This window comes from Thalassophryne amazonica, chromosome 13 (assembly GCF_902500255.1).
Source record: "Thalassophryne amazonica chromosome 13, fThaAma1.1, whole genome shotgun sequence".
Taxonomy (NCBI): domain Eukaryota; kingdom Metazoa; phylum Chordata; class Actinopteri; order Batrachoidiformes; family Batrachoididae; genus Thalassophryne; species Thalassophryne amazonica.
Window position 1 is genome coordinate 2,219,488 of NC_047115.1, and position 21,802 is coordinate 2,241,289.

Sequence of the window (21,802 nt, forward strand, 5' to 3'; positions counted from 1 at the left end):
AGATCGTGCCATTGTTTTACTCAAACAATGCTTAAAACATGCACACAACATAATAAAACGTGCGCACATTCTCTCCATATGCAAAACATTTTGCAATGACACTTCCATGGCTCCGTAGTTCCTCGCTCTCTCTCCCCTCAAACTCTGTCATAAATGTGTTGTAAACCAGTCACCATTTGTTTTATTGTACATCTGTGTAGCTAATAAATAAAATAATCTTCACAGACGATTCGTTGGTGTGCGCATGTGGAGAAAAAAAATAAATAAATAAAAACTGCTGCTGCTCTCCCATCAAACTCTCCCCAGAGAGGAAGAGTCTGACACATCAGAAGAGGAGTTTTAAGGCTGACTTTTGGTTGTGCAAGTAATGTTTTTTTGGTGCAAGTAATTTTTTTGTTACTAGCACCAGTGCAAGTAGGTTAAAAAAAAAAAATGTATTTTGACCCCTGCTTTAGCTAACAGGCACCTGCAAAATGCTAAGAAGAGATTTTTGTTCTGATACAGATCAAGCCACATTAAAACACGGTCAATGATCAAGCTAGATCAAAGAAAAAACGTGTTATTAAACAAAGAACAGGGTATATTTCGCGGCTCTTATTAAACAAAGAACCGGTATATTTCCCGGCGCTAAACGTTATTCACGGACCATCCCCTCAAACTTTGCGATGACACTTCCAGGGCTCCGTAGTTCCTCACTCTCTCTCCCCTGAAACTCTGTCATAATCGTGTTATAAACCAGTCACCATTTGTTTTATTATACATCTGTGTAATTAATAAAATTATCTTCACAGACAATTCATTAGCGCATGCACACACGGGAACAAAAAAAACACAGGCTGCTGCTGCACTTCTTCGCTTTCTCCCCCTCAAACTCTGTCATAATTGTGTTAAAAGACAAAAGGGACATACAGTAGTGTTCAGAATAATAGTAGTGCTATGTGACTAAAAAGATTAATCCAGGTTTTGAGTATATTTCTTATTGTTACATGGGAAACAAGGTACCAGTAGATTCAGTAGATTCTCACAAATCCAACAAGACCAAGCATTCATGATATGCACACTCTTAAGGCTATGAAATTGGGCTATTAGTAAAAAAAAAAGGAGAAAAGGGGGTGTTCACAATAATAGTAGTGTGGCATTCAGTCAGTGAGTTCGTCAGTTTTGTGGAACAAACAGGTGTGAATCAGGTGTCCCCTATTTAAGGATGAAGCCAGCACCTGTTGAACATGCTTTTCTCTTTGAAATCCTGAGGAAAATGGGACGTTCAAGACATTGTTCAGAAGAACAGCGTAGTTTGATTAAAAAGTTGATTGGAGAGGGGAAAACTTATATGCAGGTGCAAAAAATTATAGGCTGTTCATCTACAATGATCTCCAATGCTTTAAAATGGACAAAAAAAAAACAGACGCATGGAAGAAAACGGAAAACAACCATCAAAATGGATAGAAGAATAACCAGAATGGCAAAGGCTCACCCAGTGATCAGCTCCAGGATGATCAAAGACAGTCTGGAGTTACCTGTAAGTGCTGTGACAGTTAGAAGATGCCTGTGTGAAGCTAATTTATTTGCAAGAATCCCCCGCAAAGTCCCTCTGTTAAATAAAAGACATGTGCAGAAGAGGTTACAATTTGCCAAAGAACACATCAACTGGCCTAAAGAGTGGAGGAATATTTTGTGGACTGATGAGAGTAAAATTGTTCTTTTTGGGTCCAAGGGCCGCAGACAGTTTGTGAGACGACCACCAAACTCTGAATTCAAGCCACAGTTCACAGTGAAGACAGTGAAGCATGGTGGTGCAAGCATCATGATATAGGCATGTTTCTCCTACTATGGTGTTGGGCCTATATATCACATACCAGGTATCATGGATCAGTTTGGATATGTCAAAATACTTGAAGAGGTCCTGTTGCCTTATGCTGAAGAGGACATGCCCTTGAAATGGGTGTTTCAACAAGACAATGACCCCAAGCACACTAGTAAACCAGCAAAATCTTGGTTCCAAATCAACAAAATTAATGCCTCGCAGATGTGAAGAAATCATGAAAAACAGGGGTTATACAACTAAATACTAGTTTAGTGATTCACAGGATTGCTAAAAAAAAGCAGTTTGAACATAACAGTTTTGAGTTTGTAGCGTCAACAGCAGATGCTACTATTATTGTGAACACCCCCTTTTCTACTGTTTTTTTACTAATAGCCCAATTTCATAGCCTTAAGAGTGTGCATATCATGAATACTTGGTCTTGTTGGATTTGTGAGAATCTACTGGTACCTTGTTTCCCATGTAACAATAAGAAATATACTCAAAACCTGGATTAATCTTTTTAGTCACATAGCACTACTATTATTCTGAACACTACTGTAAGTCCTGCTCACAGGCTGAATGCCAGAGACAGGACATGTCCACGTCAAGTATAAACTCCAAACAGACATCTCCACGTCACTACATATCCACAACGCGTCCTTCCATAGAGATTACATGGCAACCTGTCGCCCCCCGCTGCATATATTCGGATACAAAAGCCGGAAATCCAGCTCAGGCCAAAAAATACCAGGCCTGGTTTCTTCAATATCTCTCTGGACAGTTTAACAGCTCTGACAGGCATTAAAGAGGAAAAACAGCCTGCTCCTTAACGTATTATTTATTTTTAAAGATTAAGTAAAAAGATGTTATTTTTATTTGGCTCATCATGTTAATATAGCGCAAGATTGTTGTAGCACACTGAACAAAAATATCAACCCAACACTTTTGTTTTGACTCCCATTTTCATGAGCAGAACGCAAAGAAATAAAACATTTTCTATACACACACAAAAGACCCATTTCTCTGAAATATTGGTCACAAATCTGTCTAAATCTGTGTCGGTGACAATAATAACAGTAATTATTAGTGTTCTTAGCAACTAAAATGTCATTCACTCACATTGACTGAGTACCTACATAGTTTTACACTGAACAAAAATATAAACGCAACACTTTAGTTTCTGCTGCTATTTTTCATGAGCTGAAATCAAAGATCTAAAACAGTTTATATAGACACAAAAGACCCATTTCTCTTGAATATTTTTGACAAATCTGTCTAAATCTGTGTTAGGTAGCACTTCTCCTTTGCTGAGATAATCCATCCCTCCTCACATGTGTGACATATCAAGATGCTGATTAAGCCCCTTTCACACCGGGGCTGCTCCCAGTTGGTCCCTGTGGCGTCATGATGACGCAGGAATTTCTACTTCAGGTGCTCGCAGCAGGGGGCAGAGAGGAAGTGAGAATGCAGCCTGCAGGTTCTCTGCACAGAGAGGTCAGAGTGCACAGTTTGGCTGCAGACAGACTGTGCACTCTGACTTCTCTTCTGCTTGTTGTTGTGCTGAGCTGCAGGGCTACGCTCTGAGTTCTGTTATAGTTTAGCTTTCCTCCCTTGACGGCGAGATGCGAGCACACATGCACGCACGCACGAACCGTCCTAAGCAAATGTGGAGGTGTCTGGAGTTCTACTTGATGTTGACATGTCCTGGACTTATGTCCTTTTTTAACTGTGATGAGAGAGTCTGAGCAGAGAAAGGAACTAACTGCTTGCAGACAATTTTTTTTCTTTTCTTTCCTCTTTTGACCGCGAGATGCGCGCGCACGGACCGTCAAGCAAATGTGGAGATGTCTGGAGTTCTACTTGATGTTGACATGTCCTATCTCAGGACTTATGTCCTTTTTTTTTTTGTCCTTTTTTTAACAGATGTGAGAGTTTGAGCAGAGAACAAGGAACTAATGCCTGCAGCCAGACTTCTTTTTTGTTCTTTTAATTGTTCACATGTGCGCGCGTGAACGAACGTCCATGAGTGGACTAGAGATGTCCAGACTTTTTACTGGATATTTCTGGCTATCAGTCTGCACTTTTTTTTCTTTTCTTGAGCGTGTAGTTTTTACTGCATTAAGTACACGGTATAAAAACTATCCTGCGTGATTTATACTGCGGGAACAATGGAACACAGCAGGAATCATAAACTGACTTCAAGTCACACCGGGTAACGTCTCTTTGCCCGGAATTACGCTTCTTTGCCCCGACTTGCGCTGGAACCACTTCCTTTCTGCGTCGAGCACAGGACCCAAAAAAATTAAACAGGTTTAATTTTTCGGCGCCCGACTTGCTTCCTCCTTTGCGCCCTCGCGCTGTTGTGGTGCCTAGCTGCATCGTCTCGGTACTGAGTTGCTTCCACGTGGCGTCATCTTAATGACACACGATGCAACTGGGAGCAACCGGGAGCAGCCCCGGTGTGAAAGGGGCTTTAGACAGCATGATTACTGCACAGGTGTGCCTTAGGCTGGCCACAATAAAAGGCCACTATGAAATGTGCAGTTTTGTTTTATTGGTGGGGGGAATCTGGGGAGGTCAGAAAACCAGTCAGTATCTGGTGTGATCACTATTTGCCTCACGCAGTGCAACACATCTTCACAGAGTTGATCAGCAGCCAGAAAACATCGAATGTGAGCATTTGTACACTCAAGCGGGGTTACGACGAACTGCAATCAGGTCAACACTGTGATGACGGCGACGAGCATGCAGATGAGCTTCCCTGAGACAGTTTCTGACAGTTTGCGCAGACATTCTTTGGTTCTGCAAACCAATTGTTGCAGCAGCTGTCCGGGTGGCTGGTCTCAGACCATCTTGGAGGTGAACATGCTGGATGTGTAGGTCCTGGGCTGGTATGATCACACATTGTTTGTGGTTGTGAGACCGGTCGGATGTACTGCCAAATTTGCTGAAACACCTTTGGAGATGGCTTATGGTAGAGAACAGGGTTCTAGCGAGGACCAGTTTAGTGTCGGGTAAATTACGTGATCACGACTCATAGCTTCGGGAAGCTATAAGGGTTTTATGCCACTAAAACATTATTGGCAAGCCCTATTTGAACAAATGTTGAGTGGTTTTAGATTCATTGAAAGCAAGAATAATAAACAAAAAAATTATATTTATGTGTAATATTTGTAAGATCGCTTATGTCGAAGTCAAGATCTGGTTTAAGCAGACTCGTTGAATCAGTGAACAGAGAAAGTGAATCACACGGCCTGAAGATGAATGCAAAACAGACCAAGGTGAAAAGTCCCAAAGACCAACAGAATGATGAAAGCACACAGCAAATATCAATTAATGGATCTGTACTGGAAGAAGTGGACCATTTTATGTACCTCAGCACAAAGATCCAGGGTGATGGTGATAACAGCAAAGAAATCAGAAGTAGATTGGCCATGGGTTTGCAAGCCTTCACTGGGATGACGAAGCTTTGGCGTGGGCAGGATAAAGAAACCAAGCTACGGATCATCAGAGCATGTGTCTTTCCAGTGGCCACCTATGCCTGTGAGACCTGGGTACTGTGCAAGCTGGACGAACAGGGAGATTCCTGAATGCAGGCGCGACATGTTCAGTGCGCAGCGAGCGCGGAGCAGAGAGAGGATTTTAAATGGAGTGAACATGTTAACAAAACGAAAACGTGAAGCTTTTACTTCTCTCTGAACTTTCTCTAAAGGTGTGATTCTGCCGTTACCGTCCTGTTCACACCATGTGCGCGTCGTATGCTGAATTTATGAGATCATGAGATGAAATAAACGGTCAAATATCTTTAAAAACATATTTAAAAAATGAGAATATATGAATGAACTGAGATACACAAAAAAAAAAATGTTCAGACGCACAGATCACAAAAAGCAGGTGAGAACTCTGAACTTTAACAGCTGTTATTTTCCAAAGGTATTTATTTGTTCAGTCTTGAGCTTAATGTAGTGTTTAAGCACAAAACGTGACTGATGAGGAGAAACAATTTCAGAAATGCAACAGAAACAACCACAAATCAGAAAAAGTTGGGACTGTATGTAAAATGAAGATAAAAATAAAAATGTTGCACCATTCCCAGTTTCACAGAACCCAAACGTTCTTCCAGAGTTGTGTAATTATACTACAATAGTAGAATATAAAGAAGGGGAAAAAAAGAAAAAAAAATAGACAATACCAGGGCTGTCAATAAAGTAACGGTCCTTTTTATTTTTTTCAAAAACTATATGGATTTCATTCATATGTTTTTACGTCAGACATGCTTGAAAAACATGAAAAAACAGGAAAAAAACACCTCCGTGTTGATGACCATTTGTAAAATCCAGGCGGCTTTTGATGGCTTTCAGTGGAGTGAGTATATGAGAAATTGTTTAACAGCAGGACATGTTCCAACTTGTCCTTAAGGCTTTCAACAGAGGTGTTTTTCCTGTGGCGGAGCGTCGTGGCGGCTGCGAGCCGACGCGCGGACCCGTCCGCACGTCTTTCATTAAAAAAATCTCCTTTAACAGTGGAATATCTGGATAAAATGCTGAAACCGACTTCTTCTGAAACTTCTCTGTTCTCTCACGACGTCCTGGATCAATAGAGCCTGAAATGTGGAGGTTTTCAGCTTGAAACAGGCTGATGATGCTGCCTGAGAGCACTGCGCGACGTCTCGCACCGTGGGAAGTCCTTAAAGCGACAGAATCACCTCAAAATCTCTCATCAGCCGTTAAAATTTTCACTGAAAACCAGCTTAATTTTTCGAACTGTGTCCACTTCGATGTGTCTCACAGGTTTAGAAAAAATTTTGATCAAACAACGCGCCAGTCTCTCAGCAACTTCTCAGACAAAGGAATTCCGACGAGGGGCTGGACGACTCCTCCCACAAGGAGTGCTCACAGGCGAATGACGTCACCGACAGGCGTGGAAAAACTCACGCATGCGCACGAGGGTTCAAGCATGTCTGACGTAAAAACATATGAATGAAATCCATATAGTTTTTGAAAAAAATAAAAAGGACCGTTGCTTTATTGACAGACCTCGTATATTCGTCAATCGCAATTATGTGTCTGACAATTAATCGTCTCCAGAAATGTCTAATCGTGACAGCCCTACTTGAGATCGGAGCACACGCAAAATGCTTGAGGATTTTCGAAATGCGATGTTTTCTGTATCGATTTTCTATTGCGATAATTGGGTTTTGCGCAAAACCAGAGGTAATAGCATTATAATATTTTAGTTGGTGGTGTGCCGCAGGATTTTGTAAATATAAAAAGGGTGCCGCGACTCAAAAAAGGTTGAGAAACACTGGTCTAATAAATAACACTGAAAATGTTAAAAACACATTAATATTTAATGGACATAGCATTTACTCTCTTCTTCAAAAATGACACACAGTGGCTTTTAATCCAGTGAAGCAGGCAGTTTTTCTGTCATCCTGACAGTTTTCTTTATTTTTTCATTTAAATGAAAAACTTTCTGAATCAGTTTTCCTCTTTCACTGACGCTGTGCTCTCCTCCTCTCCACTTCCACTCTCACTCTGTCTCTCTCCCTCCCCCTCGTTGATCACACCGTCTGCTATTTTTCAAACTTGGAGCTTTTTGGAAACAAAGCCTTTCAACTGTAAAATAAAATGTAAATTTCTGAATATATCATCACAGACGGACACATAAGGACCTCTGGATTGGCGTTTATTTTTTTTCTTCAGTTCTGAGCGGAGCAGAGACGCTGTTTTCAGCTGCTGCCCTTCACAGCACTGTAGCCACAGAACGCAATGACTCTCTGATCTCTGCTGTTTGCGAGTTGATACGAAAAAAATCAGAAATATATTTCTTATTACTTTAATTAGTGGTTTAAAATCGCAAAACTATGACTATCAGCTTGCTATACGATCAAACTGGTACATTTTCAGCAACATTTCAAATCATTTTTCAGAAATTCTGTGTTGGGTGGCACAGCCAATTTGAGCCTGAAAGCTGAGTGAAAATTTGCAGTACCGGGCAGGGCCACCTGGCGCTGCCCACAGTGGCTAGAACCCTGGCAGAGAAATGAACATTCAATCAGGGCTGTGAAATGAAAATTGTGAAATCCGAGGAAAACTTGTAGAGAGGGGGGCCCGTGGGATTCCAGAAACCAATTTTTTTTTTATCTAATGATACATTTTCAGCATCTCCTGGAACAAAAAATCTCAAAATTAGTGCACATTTAAATGAAGGTAAATCTCTTCAGGCTTTAATGAGTCTTTAATGAAAGGCTCATTAAAGCCTGCTAACGAGTCTTTCATTGGATTCAGGTGTGTTGAAACAGGGAGACAACTAAGGGTGTCAGGAAGGTAGATCTCGAGGACCGAAATTGGGCACCCGTGGTCTAGCTTAATGACAAAAGTCACATAATCTTGCCTAAAATCCTGTTTGAACAGCACAATGTCCCGTTTCTTTCATCTTTCAGGTCTGTTGCTGAATCCTCGGATTCTTGTCCTTATCAGATTTTTTTCAAACTGTCTTTCTCACCATGTTCTCTCCGATGTCGGTCCGTGACACAGACATGCTGCACAATTCTTCTTTTAAAAACTTTAGAACTCTAAAGGTTTGTGATGTCCACATGCTATGTTTAGCTTAAGCTTGGTGCAGGAGCCACACAGTGTTGCTGCAGCAATCAGTCCCACTTTACAACAACAGTCACAACAGCCAGGCTTTGAGAGAGGGATTTTTCTCTTCGAAACTCAGCGAGTCAGAGAACACTGATTAGTATCTGTAACACAAAGATCAGTGTCTGCGGAACGCCGCAGACTTATAAAACTTGCGCGATGTAAAAAAAAAAAAAAAGAACACTTTGCGAAAGACATTTTAAAAACTCAGTGACGATCACGATTACAGAGTAAAACACTAACACCCCCTCCTCCCCATGATGAAATCCGTGGAATTTCGCAGATCCGCTGAGTTTTCACAGCCCTGTTCAAATTCATGGGCAACATGGGCTCTGGTGGACACTCCTGCAGTCAGCATGCCAACCGCACACTCTCTCAAAACTTGTGACATCTGTGGCATTGTGCTGTGTGATAAAACTGCACATTTCAGAGTGGCCTTTTATTGTGGCCAGTCTCAGACACACCTGTGCAATAATCATGCTGTCTAATCAGTGTCTTGATATGTCACACATGTGAGGAGGGATGGATTATCTCAGCAAAGGAGAAGTGCTACCTAACACAGATTTAGACAGATTTGTCAAAAATATTAAAGATAAATGGGTCTTTTGTGTCTATATAAACTGTTTTAGATCTTTGAGTTCAGCTCATGAAAAATAGCAGCAGAAACAAAAGTGTTGCGTTTATATTTTTGTTCAGTGTAAAACTATGTAGGTACTCAGTCAATGTCAGTGAATGACATTTTAGTTGCTAAGAACACTAATAATTACTGTTATTATTGTCACCAATATCATTATTATTATCAACATTATCAAAAAAAAGTCTTTAAAATGTCTTCAAATGTAGACTTTACTCTGTGATGAGGGCAACTTGTACAAACAGCACATTAAATTCAAGAATTTGTTGTATAAAAACAAAAAAAATCTAATGTTCTATGAGGTTTCTCCATTACAACCAAACACTACAAACACACACACACACACACACACACACACACACACACACACACCTTTTAAAATCAGGATACAAGCGGCTAAAGATTCCCTCAATATGGCAACATGCAGGCTGGAGAATATTCCTCCTGCCAGGAAATGTAAATGCTGAGGGTCCGATCTGGGTTAAAACAGTGGATGGACAGACACCGGCATCTGACATAACATGGCTCTCTGGAGGTTAAAGGTCAGGGTGAGCCGTCAGTCTTCGAAATGTTTTAGTTCCACCAACTTCACATGATACCGCTAAAACAAGCACAGCAGGAAAGCAGTGCACAGCAGTGCAGAGAAGTATGCTGACAGGCCGACTGACAGACTCCGCCCCAAAGGGAGGGAAACGTGACTGCAACAGAGACGCCAGCCACCATGCGCACTGACAAAATAGAAGATGACGGAGCTGAAAGCGACCAACATTGTTTACAAAAACAAAACAAACCAAACAAAAAAAAAACCCTGCTGCCTCTGCAGCCAACACATTTACAACCCCTGGCAAAAATTATGGAATCACCGGCCTCAGAGGATGTTCATTCAGTTGTTTAATTTTGTAGAAAAAAAGCAGATCACAGACATGACACAAAACTAAAGTCATTTCAAATGGCAACTTTCTGGCTTTAAGAAACACTATAAGAAATCAAGAAAAAAAGATTGTGGCAGTCAGTAACGGTTACTTTTTTAGACCAAGCAGAGGGAGAAAATATGGAATCACTCAATTCTGAGGAAAAAATTATGGAATCACCCTGTAAATTTTCATCCCCCAAACTAAAACCTGCATCAAATCAGATCTACTCGTTGACATTGACCCTATGCCATAACATTGATCCTATGTGTCTTTTTGCAAGGAACGTTTTCAGTTTTTGCTCTATGGCAAGATGCATTATCATCTTGAAAAATGATTTCATCATCCCCAAACATCCTTTCAATTGTCCAAAATATCAACATAAACTTGTACATTTATTGATGATGTAATGACAGCCATCTCCCCAGTGCCTTTACCTGACATGCAGCCCCATATCATCAATGACTGTGGAAATTTACATGTTCTCTTCAGGCAGTCATCTTTATAAATCTCATTGGAAAGGCACCAAACAAAAGTTCCAGCATCATCACCTTGCCCAATGCAGATTCATCACTGAATATGACTTTCATCCAGTCATCCACAGTCCATGATTGCTTTTCTTTAGCCCATTGTAACCTTGTTTTTTTCTGTTTAGGTGTTAATGATGGCTTTCGTTTAGCTTTTCTGTATGTAAATCCCATTTCCTTTAGGCAGTTTCTTACAGTTCGGTCACAGACGTTGACTCCAGTTTCCTCCCATTCGTTCCTCATTTGTTTTGTTGTACATTTTTCGATTTTTGAGACATATTGCTTTAAGTTTTCTGTCTTGACGCTTTGATGTCTTCCTTGGTCTACCAGTATGTTTGCCTTTAACAACCTTCCCATGTTGTTTGTATTGGTCCAGAGTTTAGACACAGCTGACTGTGAACAACCAACATCTTTTGCAACATTGCGTGATGATTTACTCTCTTTTAAGAGTTTGATAATCCTCTCCTTTGTTTCAATTGACATCTCTCGTGTTGGAGCCATGATTCATGTCAGTCCACTTGGTGCAACAGCTCTCCAAGGTGTGTTCACTCCTTTTTAGATGCAGACTAACGAGCAGATCTGATATGATGCAGGTGTTAGTTTTGGGGATGAAAATTTACAGGGTGATTCCATAATTTTTCCTCAGAATTGAGTGATTCCATATTTTTTTCCTCTGCTTGGTCTAAAAAAGTAACCGTTACTGACTGCCACAATCTTTTTTTCTTGATTTCTTATAGTGTTTCTTAAAGCCAGAAAGTTGCCATTTGAAATGACTTTAGTTTTGTGTCATGTCTGTGATCTGCTTTTTTTCTACAAAATTAAAAAACTGAATGAACATCCTCCGAGGCCGGTGATTCCATAATTTTTGCCAGGGGTTGTATGAAGGACAGTTGAGTCAGAGCAATAAAATAGACGGCTCCCTCCCACACCCAGGATAAAACGAAACCAAACAAAAACTTCAGATTTTAAACCAAGGCAGTAGAGAAACGAGCTTCACCAAAACACTCACACTGACACAACATGAGAAAATATCATTACTGAAATGGGGGAGAAGCATTCTTAGACAACTGATTCAGAAATGTCGACGGGTTGGAAAAAAGAAGCTGAACAGATACATGTTGGTGTGCTGCTTTTATCTTCACCCTGAATGAATGAATGAATGAATTTATTCAGCACACAGACTAAACAACAACAAAAAAACACACATACACACAAACATACTTCCAACAACAAATGCCAGCACAGACAGTATCAAATTAATGAATAAAAAAACACAACCAGACAAACAGTGCACAATCCCCAAAAAGAGGAACAACAATCTTTAAACCTAGTTCATCAGATTGTAAGAAGTAATTATATTGTTCTTATAGAGCCTTTTAAAGCTGACTAAGGTACCAGATAATTTGATGTTATTCCAAATGGTAACATCTTTAACAGAAATACGACTTTTTACAGTAGTTCAAATCTTTGACTTCTCAAATACTAATGTTCCTCTCAAATTGTAACTGGACTCCCTCATTTTAAACAGATCCTGGATATGCTGAGGAAAAGTCAGTAAGTTAACGGTTCAGCTGAAAGACTCATTCTGTTGTTTCATAAAGGACAATAAAAAAGAATCCAAATACATAATTTATCCAGTATCAGGGCAGATCATCTAAAATCATCGCCACAGTAATTTAGATTTAATATGGGCTGGGCAGCACATTGTGGTGGAGCATGCATGCAAGCAGTTCAATCCACCTAAAGTGTAATTAAAAGGAATCTATGCATGCACGTGATGAGAATAGATGCCGCGTGCCACGATTCTGCAGTTTAGAGTCAGACAATCAGCAGTACCAAAGTTTCAACATTATCACAACGCGTGTTCCTGTTTTAATTACTCTGGCATGAGTACAAGGTGCATCAGTGCAGCACAGTCATTGCACATGTGCATCAGGATGAGGTGCACATAAAGGTAGAAAGAAGCTGGGGTTTTTTTGTTTTGCTGGATTGATAATAATCCAAACAGGAGCCAGTTTATGTGAGTTCACACTTACACAGGCGGTTTTAGCAGGTGGGATTAGGGGCAACAGCCTCCCTGACTTTTACAATCAGTGAATGAGAGCAACACAGGTGCAAATATGGCTGAGCTGTTACAGAATGTACTTTAAAATTCATTCATTACGGATCATTACAAATACTTTGAGTAGTCACAGTGAGAAAAACAAATCTTGTACAGAAAAAAAAACAAAAAACAAAACAATGCATTGAGACTAGGGATAGGTATCGATAAGATTTTATCGATATCGATGCCATTATCGATTCTGCTTATCGATCCGATTCCTTATCGATTCCCTTATCGATACCTCGTGAATTTTGTACTAAAAATAGGCTTTACAGGTTTTCTATGTATTTCATTGAGTCTTAAAGTAAATAAATATCAAATTGGTCACTGTATCCTTGATCTCTGGACATAAATAAAAATAAACAAAACAGTGTTTCACTTTGAAGTTATTAATTCAGACTGGACTCTATCGTTCTAACTTGACTTGTCAGAGAGCCGCGCAACGTTTGGAGCTGTGTGAACAGAACGGAGGACGATTCTCGTTTCTTTCTCGCAACGAGACAGGAGTCTCAGTTAGTAACTTTAATCCACACAAAAGTGAATCACGACTCATATTCAGGGATGAAAGTGGTGAAAAACAAAAAAAGATGAAACCCAAAATTACCCCCAACACCACCTGCACGAAAATGTTTCAATTCTAGAAGCTCTGAAATACAATCTGGGACTATTCCAGACAATAAACTGGAGTGAGTGCAGCATCCATTTAGTGAGAAAAAAGAGAAAAAAAAAAAAAAAAAAACCTTTCCTTATTCAAATTCATTCCAGTAGTATTCTGCTCTTACTAGGATTCAGCAGTTTTCTAGTTTGGCAGAAAGTTCTGGAGGAAATCACTGAAGAAATTAACAAACTGAAAATATGGTTTGACCGAAACAAACTGTCATTAAACTTAAATAAGACAGGGATGAAATGGAGGTGTGAGAGTCACTAGGTGTTCACAGGAAACATTTATGTATTTCTGTTATTTATTTATTTATGTTCATTGTTAGTTGCTATTATATATTTTCTGTTGTGTTTCTATTTGGGTTCTTTTGGTCTCTTTCTCTAAAATTGTATATAATAATCATTAGATTATTAATATATAAACAAAAATAAATTTAAGAAATATTACAATTTGAAAACAAATGCACCCGAATGTGATGACGGCTGCAACTGCTAAATGCTAACTTTTAACATTGAAAATGCCATAGACATGCTAATGTGTTAGCATCACTCCCGTTTTTAAGTTATAAAATACATCTGTCAGCTGTTTCAGGTCGGTTTAACACAGAAAAGGTAAATAATACTCACAGTATGCTCTTTGGGGTTTTAGCGGGGGAAAATTAAACGAAAGAAAGAAAGAATAAACGAAGCAATCGATCGAAGCATTGCTTCAATCTGCGAACCACTGCTTCGATTGGTTCAAGGTTCAAAGCAAAGCCGCGCTGCAGAAAAGTTGATTAAGGACCTGCTGCAGGGTCTGTAATCAATGTAGAGAAATGATCATTTTCCTGACAAACACCCGCCAAAACAACGGCCACTCTGAAGGACCGATAACAGAATCGTTAAGCACAAAGCTTATTGATGTCGGTGGATCGAATCATTTCTTAACGATACCCGAAAGGAACCGGTTCTCGATACCCATCCCTAATTGAGATGCTTTGATAATTATTTCATATTCAAACTGGGAGGTGCTAAAGATTCCCACCCCTATAGTGAACTGCACTCCGTTTATCTGTAAGCACGACTACAGAGATCTGTCTGGCAGAAACATTGGACAGAAGACAGGACATCACAGAGGCTCATCTGTGGGGGAGGTGATGGTCTGGTGGTTAAGGTGTTGGGCTTGAGTCCAGAAGATCATGGGTTCAAATCCCCGCCTGACTGAAAAATCACTAAGGGCCCTTGGGCAAGGCCTGTAATCCCCTATTGCTCCCGGTGTGTAGTGAGCGCCTTGTATGGCAGCACCCTGACATCGGGGTGACATCTGATGCAGATGGAAAAGCGCTATATTTATGCAGTCCATTTACCATTCATCTCCCCTCGCCTCTCTGGTTATGCACCTGTAGTGTCCCTGTAAGCATCAGGAAAATAAGTGGCTATGACAAGGGGAAAAATATTCTGTAGAAAGCACCATCTGATTGGCCTGTAAAAAGGGAGCATCACACGTGGTGTCCATGAGACAGAGAATATTTTAAGTAAAGGAGAGTGAAATGTTTTAACTGGCACACACTGACTCTTATTGCTCTGTGTTTCAATGGAGCAAGACCAATGCTCTGTCAGCTACACTGTATTTGGTTCCAGGGTTTGTTTCAACACCAGCGTGGATGCTGATCAAATAAAAGTGCATGCAGACACATGACAGAGACCAATCAATAATAATAATAATAATAATAATAATAATAATAATATGTGCCTACCTTACTGAACCAGCAGTGGTAATAATTCTGTGCAAGTAGAACAGGGCCTCCCAAATTGGTTCCTGGAGGGCAGCTGCCCTGAATGTTTTCATGTGCATCTGATCCACTCACACCTGATTATTTTATTCAGGGATGCACCAATCCACAATTTTTCACTTCCGATCCCGATACCTGAATTTGGATATCTACCAATACAGATACTTTTCCGATACGATACCAGAGCTCTGTTTGCTTTAATATTATTATTATCATGACAGTAATTAAACCATTACTTAAGAAGCCATCACTTGACCCAGCTATCTTAGCTAATTATAGGCCAATCTCCAACCTTCCTTTTCTCTCAAAAATTCTTGAAAGGGTAGTTGTAAAACAGCTAACTGATCATCTGCAGAGGAATGGTCTATTTGAAGAGTTTCAGTCAGGTTTCAGAATTCATCATAGTACAGAAACAGCATTAGTGAAGGTTACAAATGATCTTCTTATGGCCTCGGACAGTGGACTCATCTCTGTGCTTGTTCTGTTAGACCTCAGTGCTGCTTTTGATACTGTTGACCATAAAATTTTATTACAGAGATTAGAGCATGCCATAGGTATTAAAGGCACTGCGCTGCGGTGGTTTGAATCATATTTGTCTAATAGATTACAATTTGTTCATGTAAATGGGGAATCTTCTTCACAGACTAAAGTTAATTATGGAGTTCCACAAGGTTCTGTGCTAGGACCAATTGTATTCACTTTATACATGCTTCCCTTAGGCAGTATTATTAGACGGTATTGCTTAAATTTTCATTGTTACGCAGATGATACCCAGCTTTATCTATCCATGAAGCCAGAGGACACACACCAATTAGCTAAACTGCAGGATTGTCTTACAGACATAAAGACATGGATGACCTCTAATTTCCTGCTTTAAACTCAGATAAACTGAAGTTATTGTACTTGGCCCCACAAATCTTAGAAACATGGTGTCTAACCAGATCCTTACTCTGGATGGCATTACCCTGACCTCTAGTAATACTGTGAGAAATCTTGGAGTCATTTTTGATCAGGATATGTCATTCAAAGCGCATATTAAACAAATATGTAGGACTGCTTTTTTGCATTTACGCAATATCTCTAAAATTAGAAGGTCTTGTCTCAGAGTGAAAAACTGAAAAACTAATTCATGCATTTATTTCCTCTAGGCTGGACTATTGTAATTCATTATTATCAGGTTGTCCTAAAAGTTCCCTGAAAGCCTTCAGTTAATTCAAAATGCGGGCAGCTAGAGTACTAACGGGGACTAGAAGGAGAGAGCATATCTCACCCATATTGGCCTCTCTTCATTGGCTTCCTGTTAATTCTAGAATAGAATTTAAAATTCTTCTTCTTACTTATAAGGTTTTGAATAATCAGGTCCCATCTTATCTTAGGGACCTCGTAGTACCATATCACCCCAATAGAGCGCTTCGCTCTCAGACTGCAGGCTTACTTGTAGTTCCTAGGGTTTGTAAGAGTAGAATGGGAGGCAGAGCCTTCAGCTTTCAGGCTCCTCTCCTGTGGAACCAGCTCCCAATTCAGATCAGGGAGACAGACACCCTCTCTACTTTTAAGATTAGGCTTAAAACTTTCCTTTTTGCTAAAGCTTATAGTTAGGGCTGGATCAGGTGACCCTGAACCATCACTTAGTTATGCTGTTATAGACGTAGACTGCTGGGGGGTTCCCATGATGCACTGTTTCTTTCTCTTTTTGCTCTGTATGCACCACTCTGCTTTTAATCATTAGTGATCAATCTCTGCTCCCCTCCACAGCATGTCTTTTTCCTGGTTCTCTCCCTCAGCCCCAACCAGTCCCAGCAGAAGACTGCCCCTCCCTGAGCCTGGTTCTGCTGGAGGTTTCTTCCTGTTAAAAGGGAGTTTTTCCTTCCCACTGTAGCCAAGTGCTTGCTCACAGGGGGTCGTTTTGACCGTTGGGGTTTTACGTAATTATTGTATGGCCTTGCCTTACAATATAAAGCGCCTTGGGGCAACTGTTTGTTGTGATTTGGCGCTATATAAAAAAAAAATTGATTGAAATTGATTGATTGACTGTTGATTTTATATGAGGATTTTCTTAAAAAGGAGACCTGAAAGTTCAGCTACAATTTGTCAGAAGTTGTATCTAAGATGAAAGCCTAGATTTGATGTTTTGGTGAAAGAATTAAGTACTTTTATTTTTTTTTATAGACTTTTATAGCCTTATTCCCCCCCCCCCCCTTTTTTTTTTTTTACAGCAAAACACAACAAAACAGATCACATAACGAACATTTTGACATAGAGAGTGGGATGCAGAAGAAAAAATAAATAAATAACATACAAAAAAATAATAAAAGAATAATAAAGCATCCAGATGATCATGTATACAGGTCCCATTTGTTCCAGAGTTTATGGAACATGTCCAAGTTAGGTTGAGCCCAAAGTTACTTTTTCCATCTGCCTGATTCCAATTACTATGTCAGTCCAGTCTTTGATAGTCTGAGCCGTTTGGGTCATCCATTTCTTCGTGATAGCTTTCTTTCCCACTATCAACAGTATATTCCATAAATATCTGAGTTTTCAGGCCCAGGTACATAGTTTTGAAGTCTCGCGGAATGGTGGTGTTATAGATACGTCGTAGTGCATTATTAATCTCCATCCAGTATTTTTGAATTACAGGACATTCCCAAAACACGATAGTGGTGAGCCATTTGGCATCCACATCCTCTCCAGCACTGAGGGTTTCCTTGTGAGTAGTGGGTACTTTGACATGGTGTTAAAAAAAAAAAGGCGCAATACACTTTTCCAGCCAAATTCATTCCAAGTATGAGAGTTTGTGGACCTCCATTGAGATGTACATATCATTTCCCATTGCTCATTTGTTAAAACAAAATTACCTTCATTTTCCCATTTATTTTTAATGTAGATAGTAGAATGATTGTCCAGGTTATTTATGGAGTTATATAATTCAGATATTATCCCCCCAGAAAGTTCTGACTTATATGCCTTAATAAAAAGATCAATTAGGGGATTACGGTCCTTGTTGCTTTGTTTAATTTCTAGGTTACAATAGTTTATTTGTAAGTACCTGTAAAAATCATTATTTTCTAAGCCAAAGGATTCTTTTATCTTTTCAAAAGCTTTCTATGCAATTTTCTTTAACAATTTGATAAAACATTTTTAGGCCTTTCCCTATCCAGAACTTAAATCTTGGATCTGTTTTATTTGGCACAAAACTTGTATCGTAAGCAAACCTTTAGCCTTATTTTTATAGACTAGAGAAAAGACAGCACTCTGTCTCTCCTCGATTTTCAATTTCAGTGGAGCTTTATTGATATGGGAGACATATGTTTACACTGTCAAAGCAAGTGTAACAGACTAAAACTTAAGTCCTCTCCCTGCCTGTCTGTCTGTCTCTCTCCCTTTCTCTCTCTCTCGCTCGATTTCACTCTGCCTCTCTCTCTGTTTTTCTTTCTCTCTCACTGCACAAACTTTGAGTTTTTGGAAACATGAAGCCTTTCAACTGTAAAATTAGTGTATCATCACCGACGCTCACGTGCAGGATTTTAATGGAGACCTTTTTTCCCTTTCAGCGGACAGAATCTGTGTTCGGCTCCTCCTCTGCTGCACGTTAAGCTGCTTTTCATAGCAGCTTTACAGCCTCAGGACAGTGAAGTGGCTAACGTTTTAGCACACATTTTCAGCAACAATTCAGTTAATTTTTTGGGAAAATCCATGCTCGATGAACAGACAATTTCAATCCAAGAGCTGGGCAGAAATTTGCAGCTAACCGCAGCTAGAACACTGCAGAAGAGAGCTCTCTCAAACAGCCCAGCTTCAGAAAACCTCCCCCTCTCCTCCTGGTCGCAGTAAACAAGCAGAGAACAAACAACAGCAGTTGAGATGATTCACAGAGGCTCTTCTCCGGTGTCGGAAAATGTCGCGGGTTGGATCAGTGAATTACATCATATACAGATACCGATCCGGGATCAGATCAGTCCCATCCCTAATTTAATTCTGGTGTTTCCCAGTTCTCATTGGCTGAGAACACCTGTCATGGATAATTAGCTGTGGGTGAAGCAGGGAGAGTGGAAAAAAACCATGCAGTGCAGGTGCCCGATGTAGTGGAAGCACGGACAAGACAGCATAGTAGTCGTCTTTTCTGATGAGTAATTAAGGAATAGCCAGTGCAGGGGCCCTTAAATTTATTTTTGGCCTATTTTGATACGATGGAGGGGCGCCACAGTAGGGCGTGTCAAATTGTGGTCGAATTTCAAAAATTTCTGGAAGTGAAAAGGCTTTAGCAATAAAAGTGCATTTTGCGTGCTGAATGTGAATATGGCCTCCAAAATGAAATGAAATTATGTTTAGCTAATGGCATTTTACTTTGAAAATTCATAGAAATAGCCATTCTTCACAAAAATGTGGCATGATGTTGCCATATGTGATAAGTTATCAGGATGCAAAGTTGTGCATATACACAATTATAAGGTGTATTTTAGGTGTATGAATAAATAGGGAATAACCCTGTTTTGTCTGATGATTTGTGGACGTTCATGCTGGTTATACGGTCGCAAACAGAGCATTAAAAGAGGTTTTCCGGCGACGCGTTAGCAGAGCCGTAAAGTGGCTATTTGCGACCATATAACAGCATGAACAGCCGCAATTCATCACACACAACAGGGTTATTCCCATTCTAATTCAATTCCATCATTTGCACAGTTTGTTTTTCTGTAGGTAATTTGGTAAGCGAGGCTTACCACTGAGCCGAGGCAGCGTCATTCCAACAGCGTCAGGGGCGCAGAATAATCCATCAAATGTGAAAATCCATTAAATCCATCAAATGTGAAATGGTAATTCTGTATCAGAATCCACATCAATACTTTCGTATAGGAGCTTAAATTCACCCATTTCACCCATAAATCAGCAGTTCTGTGTTCCTACTATATTGTGCATGCGCAGTTGCGCGGAGGACCGGAATGACATTCAACAGGAATGACATCTTGCCAGAACACAGGTCAGGGTTCGGAATAATACATATAAATAATAATACATCCAAATGTGAAGCGGTCGAATGTTCCTGTCTTAAGGCCCATTTTTATTCCTTGGCTTTTAACACCGCGTGAGTTGTACGGTCCTTGTCTTATTTATTTTATTTTATTGAAATTTATTTTTTTTATCATGGTTTTATTTATTTATGTATTATTTTATATTATCTATTTTACTGTTATTATTGTTATTATTGCTATTTTCCGTGTCTATGCTTTTGTTGTGCAGCACTTTGGAGACTCGGGTCTGTTTAAATGTGCTTTATAAATAAAGTGGATTGGATTGGATTTTGCCACCGTTACCCCAATATTATAAAGTCTGAAATCTCACATGATTACCCAATCAGATTCATGGAAAAAAAAATGTAATTGGATGAGAATAAAAATTATGTTATGTGTATATTCAAAGCTTTGCTACCAATATTTAGAACAGTAAAATTTACCCAAAAACACTTAAAAATTGCCTTGGGCTAATGTAGTGTGACACAACAGCTATAGAACACAGATGACCTATTCTAGGTAGAATGTGTTTGTCAGAAAAACCTATTACGAGTACCTAGTTGGTTGGTTGGTTCTTTATTGGTGTAGTGATGCTCAGAGGCCTGTTGGTGTGATAATCCCAGACTGACAATACAAGCAAGTCCTATTCCTATCATACTATGATCAAGTTCTCAACTATCTGCTGATTACATGTCACTGATACATAAAATTGGATGTGCCCTATACTCAGTGTCTATGCTGGAGCAAGTTAAATCGTTGAGTCCAAGCATGGACTCAAAGGTGCTAACTTGAAGACACTGGAAAGATAGTGGACTTTATTATAGGAGTCTACATACCCAGCTGGTTTAACACCAAGATCAACTCCAGCTGGAATGAGGACCCAACCATCTGTTGTACCAGCTATGCAGCTCAGAAGTCAGATGAAGGAGGTGATGGGACCTTGTCATGCCCACTGTGAGGAGGTCAGCCTGCTGTGCCCACAGTGGAGGCTGTGTTCCAGGCCACGCTCTGCAGCCTGACCAGTCTGACAGGAGACAGGCAGTCAACAACACCCTGGAGATCAGAGGGTAGAGGTGACCAGTGAGCCAGATTGGGGACAACAGCGCGTGTGATTCAGGTGCACTAATTGTCTACCGCTACGAGCACTATATCACTGATAACTTTAAATACCAAAATGATCATCTCTCTTTTAGACATGTAGCATCTTCCCCGTGGGAAACATGACTTACTAGCTTAGGGAGAAACGTGGCTGGAATAAGGTCCGGAACTCCGGCTGCTCAATACTTGGCCCAGCTTCACCAACAAAGTGCTTGGAATAGATGCATTTGTCCTTCTTGACATGTTTGTGGGAGAAATTTGGTCGACCACAAGCACGACTCGAGTCCACCGCTTGTACTTCTCAGTGGTTTCAAGATGCCTGCAAAGGATTTATCATCCTTTGTAGGCATCTTGAATCGCTCTGCATTCCACACAGGCCATAGCTACGGTGCTTTGTTACCACTGTTTTTGGTTTGAAGGACTATTCCGCAGAAAATAAAATGAAAAAGCCAACTTGGTCCTTTTAGACTGAGGGAAAAGTTCAGTGCAGGCTTCACTTCCTTCAGCCATGATGCAGAGCTAGCTAACGTTAGCTGTCTGTTTGTAAACAGAGACAGAGGTGCGCACCAGGGGAAGGGCAGCAGCGGCCGCCTCTGCTCTGCCTGTCAAGAATTCTCATAACCCGCTCATACCGTAGGGACA

General features: G+C 40.1%; 1 long non-coding RNA gene across 1 annotated transcript in view; it reads right to left on the bottom strand.

The window, feature by feature from the left end:
* Nucleotides 1-21,007, bottom strand: part of LOC117523103 — a 39,349-nt gene extending 18,342 nt beyond the window's left edge. The window contains exon 1 of the long non-coding RNA XR_004564420.1: nt 20,899-21,007. This is a non-coding gene — a long non-coding RNA (uncharacterized LOC117523103). The remainder of the gene's footprint in view (nt 1-20,898) is intronic.
* Between the last annotated feature and the right edge of the window lie 795 nt (nt 21,008-21,802).